The sequence below is a fragment of the Urocitellus parryii genome, chromosome 1, assembly GCF_045843805.1.
Source record: "Urocitellus parryii isolate mUroPar1 chromosome 1, mUroPar1.hap1, whole genome shotgun sequence".
In the NCBI taxonomy this organism is placed as follows: Eukaryota; Metazoa; Chordata; class Mammalia; order Rodentia; family Sciuridae; genus Urocitellus; species Urocitellus parryii.
Genome location: NC_135531.1, coordinates 252,560,420 through 252,574,094, shown reverse-complemented (window position 1 = coordinate 252,574,094; position 13,675 = coordinate 252,560,420). Strand labels below are relative to the sequence as shown.

Genomic DNA, 13,675 nt, shown 5'->3' with positions numbered 1-13,675 from the left:
GTCACAAACACTGAGATGACATGTGGATGTGCATTAAACCCTTGCAAATGTCACATGCCATTTAAAGTGAAAATTATTTCAATCAAGAAAAGAAATGCATACCATAAAAATGGATAACAAAATAATTTACAAATGAGAAATACTCTGCAGATGACTTCCAGCACTTATAATTAAGCTCTCAATTAAATCTAAGTACCAAATAGAACTGGAGGGAAAATAAGATCGTCTTGCGTGCATGGGACTAAAAGAAATCAGCATGTGCCTAATGAAAATTAGGCAGCTACATGGGGCCTAAAGAAAATTAGGTTGTGTTGCTAAAAGCAGGGGATTTTACTATGCCCTTTATTTCCCTTCCACTACTGACTTACTTTCCCGACACCCTCATCAGTAATGGAGCTTTACGTGATTAATTGTAATGAAGATGATTGGATTTTATTATTCAGGTAGAAAGTGGCCATGCTCAATAGAAATAAGTTCAAGGAAAGATAAATTCATTGGTCTGATATTTAAACTATATTCAAGTTTTGGAAAATTCTGAGAAGCAAAAATGGGAACAGGAGAAGCATAAAGGGAAGCTATGGCTTCCTGAAATATTTAACCTATGTGCAAACACCAAGAATGAAAGATATGTAGAAAAAAACAAAGTTAAAAAAGAATAGACCCACAATATTATGACTTCCTTAGAGCAATTTAACAGCAGAGGGGAAACACGTATGACTGGTGTTGGGGAAGACTGGTTATTCAGGGAAATAAATTAGAAAAGGATTTTTTGTAACTTGTGCATTAAGAAGAGAAAATTGGGATGGGACTCAGTGGTAGAGCGCTTGCCTAGCACATGTGAGGCCCTGGATTCGATCCTCAGCACCACATAAAAATAAATAAATAAATAAATAAAGGTATTGTGTCCATCAACAACTAAAAACTTTTTAAAAAAGAAGAAGAGAAAATCCCCATGTAGCAAACTTTATAGACAGCAACTCCTCCTAATCACACTAAGCATAATTATTTATTACAGCTAACTTCTAATACACACACTCCAAACTTCTTTGAACCAAAAGCTAAACTAGTCAACTAAACTAGGTCATTTCATGAATCACACAGAGAATGTCTGCCTCAGCCCTTCTCCCTGGCCTTCTTCCTTCTGTCAGTAGGTAAGATTGAGTAAGTGGTGGCAGAACAGGCCACAGTGAGATGATAAGACGGAGACTAAACACCTGCCCTGGGGGCCAGGCAGACACTTGGGGAAAAGGCAATTACAAGAGTCCAGACACGTGGGCAGGGCAATAGTGTCAGGAAAATTAAAATAAAAGGCAGGTGGTTGATTGAACAGGTGGAAGAAGAACAGCAATGGGAGTCTTAGAGCAGGCAATACACAGAAATTCAGACAGCGAGGGATGGTGGTTGATAGCTGGAACCCTGTTTGGAGAATAGATTTCAAGGGCAGATCAGCAAGATCAAGATAGACCCTCTACTCCAGGAGAACTGAGGGCTTGATCAGAAATGGAGGTAGAGACTAAGGATGAAAGAAAAAGGGCAAAGTCCCAATTATCACTATGAAGATACAAGGTAGTAGTTTGGTCCAAGAAAAAGGCCAAAGACCCATTACTGGAAATAAGATACAAAATCAAGACAGGCAGGCCTGCATTAAGGCTACATGATGTGGAACAACCAAACTCTGGCTCTGAACCAACTTCTTTTCCTTTTTGTATTTTCATGAATTAAAAGAGTCTGCAAACCTGGGACAGAACTGAGGGAAAACAAAGTTTGATCTTGCTAATCGGACTCTATGCCTTATAATACTCTGTATATCTCTACTGTTATATCTATTTATCTAACACATACATATATAGAATTTACTATGTTTCAGGCATTCTCCTGCAATATGTCTAAATATTAACTCCTTTAACAAGCCTATGAGGTCAGTATGGCGATAACCACCCTTTTGGCAAATAATTAAACTAGGCACAGAGAAGTTAAGTAACTTGTCCAACGTCACAGGACTGGTAAATGATGGAGCAAGAATTTAAACCCAAGTTTCAGTTTTAAAGTCCATATTTCTAACTGCCCCACACCACATGGCTTCATCATGATCTGTTTCTCTTTCCTTCTAGAATCTAAGATATGGTTCCTGCTCTCCAGGACTTCAGTACCTTTGTATCCCCAGTGCCTAAGGCAATGCCTGGATCATAGTGAGCCTTAATAAATGCCCTGAGGATGAATGAATGAATGAACAAATGAATGAATATGTGGCTGGCATATTAAAGGCACAAATAGCAAAGACTGCAAGGCCCTTGACAGAAGAAAACATGATCTACAAGATTGTGGGGCAGAAGGCGGCCAGGATCCAAGAGGGAGTGACTAGTGGAACTGCACAGGGGAGGTCCAAGGGATATGGCTCATACCAGGAGCTGTGTATCAGCAGTTTAAAAAAGTAGCTGAGGTCAGAGGAGCTTGGACACAGGAAATGGTTGTACAATGATCTGCTACTTGTAAACGCCCCACCTCCCACTTGCTCTGTGATATTTTATGTTCCCCCCACACCTACGAGAATGTATGGATTTGGGCAACCACAATTTACATGCGGAAATGACTGTTCCCATAGATCACTGTCAGTCATCTTATGCAACTGGCACACAACCACCTCTGGATAAGAGTCAACTTGATAAGCACAGCTTGCATTCCAACTATCGAAAGGAGAAAGTGATAGTAGATGTAAAACCAACCTGCCTAATCACATAAAGCCAGAGGTCACTTCTGAGGAAAGTCGTCATAAATGTTTGAGCATTTAATGGCCCCTTTTTTTTCAATCTTACACAAATATGGACACACCTAAGTGTTAAGGTGGACAGAAGACACATCCACACATTTCTCATTCTCTTATAAATCCTTCCCCATCAAAAGCCTCAAATCAGACAAGTCAGTTGGTAGGAGTGATCATTTCAAGAGAAGGAGAAAATAAAAATAGCTAAGGTTTATTGAGCCCTTCTTGATACTAGGTGTTATTCTAAGTGCCTCATATATATTAACTTATTGAAATCTCACAACAACCCCCTTTTATATCCCTTGTACCTCTCCCGTGCAGTTCCACTAGTCAAAGAAAGAGAAATAGAGAATTTAGGCAATTGGTCCAAGGTCACTTGCCAAATGGTGAGTAGAAGGGTTCACACTCTAGCCGGTTTGTCTTTTGAGCCTGTGCTTAGAACCATGACTCTATGGACCAGCCACTCCGAATACAGAAAATATTGGAATGACTGGAATGTAGAACTTACTCCCAACAGCAATGCCCAGCTCCTTTTCATTCATGGTTTGGAGCCTCTGAACTATATACATGCTCATGACATCATCACCCAGAATGTTTATCCTGTTGGTTTAGTAGATGTAAAGAAGGTAAGAATCTCAAAAGCTTCCTACAGAAGCACAGGAGAGTCTCAGGAAAGAGCACTCTCTAATCAGTAGGGGCCAAAACAGATCCAAGACATATTGTCCCCAAGATACAACAATGAGATCTGCTCCATGCTAATGGTTGGCCCCAACTACTATTTTTTTTAAGCCTCTACCACAATTCCTGCTGCTCCCTAACACATTTTCTTCAGGCCAAACATATTCTAATTAGAGAGTGCCTCCACAGGACTAGGATGCCTTTGGCATCAAATTTCCGCGTTGGCAAGAAACCAGAATAAGAAAGTGCTCCTCAGCCTATGAGGACCAAGCCCATCCAAAGCAAACAGTTCCCATAACTGTTTACAGCAGAACAAGCCTCTTCCTTTAAACAGGGCAAGTGTGGAAAATCACCCTGCCAGACTTTGTGTGTTATTTTAGCACTTCTGAAATTCAGGGAGGAGGCCATCCCTACCAATAGATCCAGCCCTCTTCAAATGAGAAAAGCACAAGTTGGGAAGCACATTGAATACCCAATCAAAGGCTCTAAGGGGTCCTTGTTGCTCTAAAGGCACAGGTTTTATCATAATTACTTAAGAAGTGACTATGTTTAATATCTCCACCTAGAAAATACCTCGTGCTCCAGCTTGGAAATTCTCCTCACTTTTCTGTGACACTACCAAAAGGAACTTCATAATCTGTCTGTTCCTCTGTATGTGTTGGCAAGATCAGAGAAGGACCTTGGTGAGTCGACTTCCTGTCATTGACTTTCACTGCTAGATCATTCCAGTTTTCTAATTAGAAATAGATTATTACTGTAATGCTTTGAAACAACTAATATTGCAGACAAAATTTATCTTTTTTAATATCTGTGAGTATTCACAGAACCAAGTCTGAAATTTGGTGAGACAAAATAAGGCACCTGCATGATATACAATACCAGAGAAGGTAAGGAATGTGGTGTATTGAGAGGTATAAGGAATATGGTGTAGACAATATACATGAGTGATTTGATTCTAAAGCTACATGGATCTGAACTGTGCTCTTTTTTCTAGTTTCCCAAGTGTCAGGCCTCCTTGGTACAAGCTCAACCAAGCCTTTACTGTTTTAAAATCTCAAGTGACTAAACCAAATAAAATAACAGACTATATTAAAAGTAGTGGAAATATCAAAACAACGTTCAATTCTTGTTTATATGGAACCTGTTCTAGAAATAGGAACTACTCTATTCAATACACAAAGAGAAAAATTGTCCACTTCAGTTATCCACATATCACCTTATTAAAAGGGGTGGGGTGCAGGAAGGGGTAGAGCAGCAATCTTTGAGTTTACTTATGTTTAAAATAAAGTTGGCATTCAGATGACCTGCAGGGGTTGATTTATGATTACCCAAGATCTTGACAAGGAGAGGTCCAAGAAAAAGGAAAGATCACGGGAACTCCTGACCTCACCCTTCAATACGTACAATGAAGAATGAGGAGGCCCTATGGCAGCATCTGCTTCTCTTTGCCCCAAAGTGAAAGGCTGAGAGTGGACGTCAGCTCTGCTGTCAGACTGGCTAATGTGCTGGCGTGCGCAAGTGGCAGCTGCACGTGCCTTTAGAAAACTCTCTTCTCTCTACAGATCAGCTTTTGTATTCCTAATCCTATAAACCAGGCTGCTGTGCACGAAACCACAACCCCTGCTCTGTCAGTCTGGAAAATAAACAGCACCAACTCCAGAACCCAGAGCTATCGATTTGTTTATCATCCCCCAAAACCCTAAAAACACAAATATGTACACCTTTGTATATATCTTTTAAATGTGAATTGCTTCAAATGAGAAAAAAAATGTATTTTACTCTTTTACTCAAAAGTCATAACTTCCATTATTTTTTAAAGGAGGGGAGATAAATTGTAAAGAGTCTTGGATATTTTTTAAAGAGAATTTTAGTTTTAAACAGAGAGGAACAATGAAGCGACAATTTTTACAATTACAAACAGAATTTAGAAGTATATGCCATGCATATTTAATATTCTAATGACTATGACTAGCATATTTTTATTTTGTTCTGTTAAAACATTGATAGTTACTGGGCAACATGGCATTTGCCCATAATCCCAGTTATTCAAGAGCCTGAGGCAAGAAGATTAAAAATTCAAGGCCAGCCTGGGCAACCTAGGGAGACTCTGTCTCAAAACAAAAAAATTAAAATGCAGATGTAGCTCAGTAGTGGAACATTTATATGTTCAAGGCCCTAGGTTTAATCCCTAGTACTTGAAAGAAAAAATTCAATAGCTATCTCCACTCACCGTGATTTTATATTCTCATTTGCAGAACATCATCATAATCATTTATCGATCGCGTGGTTATTATAAGTCTCCAACACTGAGATTCTTTTAGACAATGTTGAACAAGAATTTCAATCATTTGGTAATTTAATGGGTATCCTCAGCTCTCTCTCTCTTAAGCTCTATTAAACACATCTGCCACATCAAACCAGACCCACAAATTTCAGTTTGAGTCAGTTGTATTTGTTTTTTGTTTATTTATAAACCCTGCCTCCTTCCAGAAAGGATTTGAGACTGCTGTTGCTGTCCTCACACCAGTCCTGAGTCCAACAGTTGGTAGAAACCAGTATTTCTGGTTCCTTACTGCCTGTGGAACCTTACAAGTGCTGATTCATGCCAATCAGAGACCTGTGCAGACTGGCTCAGATAACCCCCAGTAGAACCGGCCATTCTAGCTTGCTTCATCAGCCAAGAGTGGAGCCGGCCAAAGTCTTGAACTCTGTAGAGGCTATGTCTTTCTTATCAGTAGAACAGGCAATCACTTCCACCACTACCCTTAATTCTTCCAGACAGAAAATGTTCCCAACATCTCAAAGACATCATGTCCTAGGCCCTAACTATCAGCTGTCAACACAGTCAACATTATCACACTTCTGCAGGCTCCCAGGACACATATTCATGTTCTGTTGACAGTGTACTCTCTTCTCATCCAGACAGCTTCCAAGTCTAGTCTTCCCTGTCTTACAATCTGCACATCAGGAGCTTGATTTCCCAGGAAATCTCTGCTAACTGGCTGGACAAGTGGTCAGTGGTTTGATAGCCCAAAGATGCAATGTTCTTTCAGAGTTATGAACTTGTCACCCCTTCATCTAACTCTAGACAGTTCTCATACAAGAGCTTCTAGAGAAAGGAAAAATCTTATTCCACAAAAACTGGGATTGATGACCAAGGGGCAATTTTCTCTCTTGAACAAGAACTAAACCTTCACACTAGTTGAAACATGACCCTCTAGTCCCGGAATATTTTGATTTTTTGAAATTGTACTATTACTTACTAAAATAATATGACAGGAGAAGATATCTAGATTTGTTCCTAAAATGTTCTTATGGTTTTGAATTAGAAGATGCTCTTGACTTTGTCTCAATGCTATTGTGAAGTATTATAGGTACAGAACAACCAGAGCATGTCTGAAGCACAGGAGTGGCTTGACATTCAGCTCCACCTGAGAGCTCTCTGATTCCCTTTTGCACTGGCCTGTCTTCCCACAGTTCACCACAGTTCCTGATGAAAGCTGGCAGTGCTAACCTGTCCCTCATATTGTTCTGGAATTTCATTGTCCATCTCCCTATCCTTCTGCACTTTTCCAGATCTGACAGCACACTCTTCTCCAACAGCAGAGTGGTTTTAAAGATTTCAGGGAAAACTTTACCTCTCCAAATATTATTTATCCCCTACTGCTGCCAGAAGATCCCTCACCAAAGCAACTGTATGCACCAGACCAACAAAAATCTGACACATTAACAATATCAATAAATGTTAAATGAATTGATAAAAGAATTATGAATGAGGGCTGGGGCTAAGCTCTGTGGCAGAGTGCTTGCCTAGGATGTGTAAGGCATTGGGTTCGATCCTTAGCGCCACATAAAAATGAACAAAATAAAGGTATTCTGTCCATTTACAACTACAAAACAATTTTTAAAACAAAGGAATGTATGAATAAATGATTCTCCTTCTCTTAATTCCTCTCTTTTAACTCTAATCCCCTGAGTAACACTTCTGTAACTGTAAATACCTACAACTATGAATATACTAAGTAAGGGTTTTTATACATGTATTGTCAAATTGAAAAGAGGAGGGCCCTTCCACTATAAGATAAAGTCAAATTATATCCCTCTAATCCCTTGCAGTGTTGATTCCACATTTAGAATTAATTTCAATACATAATAATAATTATCTCATTTTATCTCAATGGTATTTCCATTGTTCATTCTTTCACACAGGCCATGAATGCTCTCACAGATGTCACGGATTTCTAGTGACCTAATCTTTAAGAGCACACAAGCTTTTAACAAAGGATAGCATAAAAAAGAAAGCAAGAAAAGGAAATAAAATGATTTTTTTAAAGAACAACAAGGATGGCATGGAAATGCTATCTATCTACATATCTTTCATTTAACCAGAAATGAAAAAAAATAGCCAAAGAAAAAAGATAGCACTTGCAAAACAATGGTGCTAGAAAGTGCCAGCAAACAAAATCATGAGTTTTCTCTGCCTCTTTATATTCATCTAAAAGATCTCTGTTTTTCCATACCATTTGGAGTCCAGTGGGAACATATATGCAAACAGGTTTTGAGAGTTAGAAAACAAGATAGAAAGGAAAGATGTTGTCATTGCAATCTTCTTGTCTCCATACATATCAGCTGTTGCTCCTACTAAAGAAGGCAAAGGGGAGGTTTTCCATATCGCCTTATAACCACAGCACCATTACTTCATCTTCAGCCATCCCAGACATCACTAAAGAAAAAAGCCTGGCGTCCCAAGAGAAGCACACACATCAGGAGGAGCAATCTGCCCTCCAAGACAGAGAAAAACCAGTGACTGAAGTGGCTTCACACACTAAGCCCTCTGAAGTGGAAACATCTCTGCAATTACCCATGATCCAATCCAGGCATCACCCAATTCTGGAGCCAGTGATATGTAGCTGCTATTTGTGGCATTGACAAGTGTGAATAGCAAGTGTGAAGACCAGCCACTCCACCAACTCAGCGAGGGGATGACGTTAGCACAGCGAGAGAGGCTTAGCCTCACCCAACGGCACTCCTCTGCTTCTTGTGTTATTCCCCTGACATTAAAGGACAGGGTAGTTGACCCAACAGGAAAACATGGTGATCTTTATGTCTTTTGTTCTGAATACACCATCAAATTTTAAATAATTGATCTGGCTTTTACAATTCTACTGAAGTCACTCCCTTACCAATCACCTTCTAGTCCCTAAACCACATTCTCTTGTCTTTGCCCTCTTTGAGTACTCAGTTGCAATCCTCATTGTCACTTGATTTCTTCCTGAAATCCTCTCCTAAATTCCATCACACTGTGCTCTCCAGTGTCTCCCACTGCTTAAGCCATTCCTCCAGGATCTTAATATCACTTCCTCTTCTTTCTCCCCTCCTCTCAATGTGTTGTCCCTAAAAGTTCACATGTAGTTTTTCTTGGTAATCTCACCCTGTCCACAACTTCTACTACATCCACATTCCTGGTTTCAAGATTTTTCTAACCAGGTTTCTACCTACCTCTAGGACATCAAAACCATTAGGTTTTGTTCATTTCTAACCTCAACACGTGCATAGGCAAACCTGGACTTTCTTGTGGCTTCCATATTTCCATGATCGGGTCCACTACCTTCCCAGAACCCAAATTCTTGAAGATCCACACCTGATTCCTCCACCTAACTTTCCTTGGACACTCTGTTTCAAGTCACCATAGTGTATTGTTTATAAGCTCACAAATGGCTTTGTAATTGAGATAATTGTGCATTTGGCTTATGTTGCTGACTAGTCCTAAGCTCCTTGAGAAAAAGACTGTGTTTTACTCAGCTCATTCCACCTTGTAGATCTAGTGCAAATCTTGAGTTGAAAAGATAAAAGTGAACTAGACTCAGTGGTGCATGCTTGTAATCCCAGCAACTCAGGAGGCTGATGCAAGAGGATCACAAGTTTGAGGCCAGCCTCCACAATTTAGCAAGGCCCTAAGCAATTTAGCGAGTTCCTGTCTCAAAAATATAAAATAAAAAAGGCTGGGGATGTGGCTCAATGGTAAAGCACCCCTGGGTTAAATCCCTGGTACAAAAAAAAAAAAAAGAAAAAGAAAAAGAAAAAAGAAAAGAAAAAGTAAGAATGAGCATTGAGCATTCTTGGATGCATTTTTTATCTTCCACTGTCTTTTATCATCTACAGTCAACAACATTAAACTATAATTACACTTAATCTCAATACTCTGAAGAAAACCACCAAAGAAACATTCTAAATAATACCGTAACATGCAGAGTTCATGCTGTATGGAATTTATTATGTGTGTGGCCCACATTTTCAATCATTGGAACCACAAGGGGAAAAAAATCTATATTTGGAAGGGACCCTGACATGTGTGGGGAACCAAATTCATGTCTCTTATTAAAGCTATTCCCTTGGTTTGCTTCCTCAGTAGTGGAATCCCTTCTCCCTATAATTTCCTCGTCCTGTTATTACTCCCACACTCAGTTATGAGAGCACTATACTGTTAAGAGCTACATTCAAAACATTGCAACTTTAATTCAGTGAAAGCACACACCCCTGAGAGTGACTCAGCATTGCAAGGTGCCCACACTCCTGCTTTTGCTGACTGCTTCATCAACTCTGGGTTTGGTGTTGCTTGGAGTTCACTAAGCACAGAGGACGATTTTTAGGTTTAAGGTTTGTTTGTTTAATTTTGTTTGATAACAGAATCAGCACCATACCGGAAGGTAACATGGTCAGGCTTTCTGATTTCTTGACCTGTATTAAAATGCCAGGTGCATGGCTTTAAATCCACCAATAGGAAGAGAGCAGATGTTGGGTTTACTGTGGCCTGGGGCACCAAAAAGAAGCTTGTACTAACCTGCACTCTACCTTAGACAGGTTTAAGAAAAGTTGAACAAATCACTCCACTGGTCCCTTCTTACTGGAAGGGCTATAAACAGGTAAAAGAGGCATTTGCAAGAGCACTTCATCCAACTCCACAGTTTGGTTTTTGTGATGCCCCTCTAGTGGACAGTATAATCATACATACGTACCAATACTACTCATCTGTGAAAACTAACTTAGTAAGTCAATCAGGAATGCTACCGGAACAGAATTAAAGATGCATTTACAAATAAATGTTGGTTCATGTTTAATAGCTGACAACATTTCAAGCTAATGCTTGAAATTAGTTAAAACAGATCTCTCCCTGAAACAGTGCTATCAGATTGTTTTTAATGAAGCCAAGTTCAGCTGGTATCATTCATGGGTTTACTCCTCCCACTCCCTACAATTTGAGTCTCACCCACTGCTCCTCCTTATTTCCAGCTTCTCCACACTCCCACATTCCACACAACTGAACAACTCACTCTTTCACCTTGTGGATTTTTGCTTCTACATATTTGATGTGGTGTTTGATATGCTGATTCCCTGATTTCACTCTCAAATCTCAGTTCAAATGCCAAACTCTTAGACTCTCCTTCTGATCAGTCATTCGCTTTTTTCCGTACCTGTCAAATAATTTTCATGGCTTTCCATTTTGCATTTTTGTTGTTGCTGATATTATTTCTGCCTATCTTGATTTCCTCTGCTAATAACCTCCCTTCAAGCCAAAGAAAATTCTTTGTTTGTATGCTCAAGAATGTGTCAAATTTGTGCATATAGAAGTCTATTAACATATCTTAGAATAAAAGTAAAAATATTTCTCAAGTTATGAGAAAGTCCTTGGTGGCTTGGCTATAACTTGCAGATCAGCTAAGGTATGGGTTAAAAGTCATTAATAGAATTAGCATGTCCTCTAGTGACCTTATTTTCTCAAAATGAGCTGCTCCGTGTGCATGATGCATGTGTTCTTAAGTTGCCATGAAAAGAATAGAGTAAAAAACAACCAGTAGGTAGCAATTTCATTCTTTCTTTCTAGGGCAATGCCAGCAATCCTGAGGCAGCCAGCTCATAGTCGCTAATGTCTTTCCAAGTCTCTTTACAGGATCAACTCCGCTGACATCAAATCCAGTCGTCATCATCATCTATCATTCATTCAATTGTCACAGAATGCTTAGCATCACCAAGTAAAAATGTACCTTAATTTTTGAGAGTACAGTTCCCAAAGTTCTTGGAATTTCCTTTTGAGTCAGGCCACATTAGCATAAATTGTCATTAATAAATTATGAGGCTGAATTTTCACAAATGAATCAGAAGTTAAATTTTTAAAGCCGTCACCTTGGAAGGCAATGTAATTCTGATGTCGGCATCCACCTAAAATTATTTTAGAATGATTTTCTTGATTTGTCTTTAAAGTCAACTTAGGTGCCATATTTATCATAATCTTTCATCAAGTTTTATAACTATTAGATTTTTTTTAACCCCAAGTGGAATAATCCATTTGATTACCAGGCCTGCCTCTAAATGCCTACTAGTAGTTTTTTTAAAATTACATTCATCTTCAAAAGATGAACATTTTCTACAACTGAGGATATTTCAAAGAATGTATCAGAGGCCCTGAAGGCTATTCTAAAAATACTCTAAACAATAACAGCATTATTAGGGTAAATGTATAATCTTATTAAGAAGAGAAAAAAACTGAGAGTGTTTGTATTTAGGTGTTTGTGCTTAGGCTTACTGTACAGTCATATTTAACATATTTTGAAAGCAAATAGAAAAACTATTTAGGGACTTTTTTACATATATGTATTTTGCTCTTTTTACCAGGTGTGATTGACAAATAAAGATGTACAGTTTTGATGCACATATACATTGTGAAATTATTACCGTAATCAGATTAATTAACATATTCAGCACTTCATATAGGTACCTCTTTTGAAATGTGTATGGTGAGAATACTTAAGATTTACTCTCTTAGTAAATTTCATTATTATTAACCATTATTATCACTATTAGGTGTCTGGAATTTATCCACCCTACAATTGAAAATTTGGTCCAAGGGCACTTAATCACCTTTTACAGAAAATATTCAATTAATAAGAACACCTCCTCCTTCTTTTTTTTTTTTTAAGAACACCTCCTTCTGAGGGGTGAGCTGCTGGTGAGGCGGTCAGCGCAATGCCCAAGGCTAAGGGCAAAACTCGGAGGCAGAAGTTCGGCTATAAGGTCAACCGAAAGCGTCTGAATCGGAATGCTCGACGGAAGGCAGCGCCACGGATCGAGTGCTCACACATCCGACATGCCTGGGACCACGCCAAATCCGTGGGGCAGAACCTGGCGGAGATGGGGTTGGCCATGGATCCCAACAAGGCGGTTCCCCTCCGTAAGAAAAAGGTGAAGGCCATGGGCATGGACATTGACGTGGAGGAGAGGCCTAAGGAGCTTGTGCGGAAGCCCTATGTGCTAAATGATCTAGAAGCAGAAGCCAGCCTCCCAGAAAAGAAAGGAAACACCCTGTCTCGGGACCTCATTGACTATGTCCGCTACATGGTGGAGAACCATGGAGAGGACTATAAGGCCATGGCTCGGGATGAGAAGAATTACTATCAAGATACCCCCAAACAAATTCGGAATAAGATCAACGTCTATAAACGTTTTTACCCAGCAGAGTGGCAAACTTTCATCGATTCTTTGCAGAAGAATAAAATGGAGGTTGAGTGACTGGTTTATACCTGTTTCAGGCTGAGGCTTTTCCGGGACCAGTGAAGCTGGAGCCAGAGTTTAAGGCAGAGAGAGAGTGTGTGGCTTTAGATGAGATTGGCTAATCCTGTGGAATCAGGTTACATTCCTCCTCCTTGGGAAAGGAACTGTCTCTGAGACTCCAATTTATATTCCTTTAGGAGCTCTCAGAAATGCCAGAACTTGTTTTCAGAGTGGGTACTTTATTTGAGTATGTCTGTACATAATAAAATAAGATATTTAAAAAAAAAAAAAGAACACCTCCTTCTGATGAAGATTTACTTCTATAGGAGCCAAAACATGAGGTCTGAGAGCTCTACTGGATGCAGCAAAATATACCTCTCAGCATAGTCCACAAATCTCAGTTGCTGCTGATAATACAGCTCAATTTGATCTTAGTACCATAGGATTTCACCCTGTTTTTCTAAATAATACCAAAGAGTTTCATGAATTAGAACCTCCAACATGGATGTTTTGCATCTCTGCACACACTCTGCCAATGTGGTACATAGGCACTGGAACCTTAGCTCCATTTGAATAAGGGGACAGTAAGACAGCACAGTCTAATACCATTTGCCACATTATCCTGTGACACAGGGTGGGGGGAATGATCAAGGCCAAACTCTTTGTCTCTCTTTCTGACAAGTTTTTTAC

General features: G+C 39.4%; 1 pseudogene; it reads left to right on the top strand.

Moving 5' to 3' along the window:
- Positions 1 to 12,435: 12,435 nt before the first annotated feature.
- LOC113186964 (nucleolar protein 16 pseudogene) lies at positions 12,436 to 13,237 on the top strand (annotated as a pseudogene).
- The last annotated feature ends 438 nt before the right edge of the window (positions 13,238 to 13,675 follow it).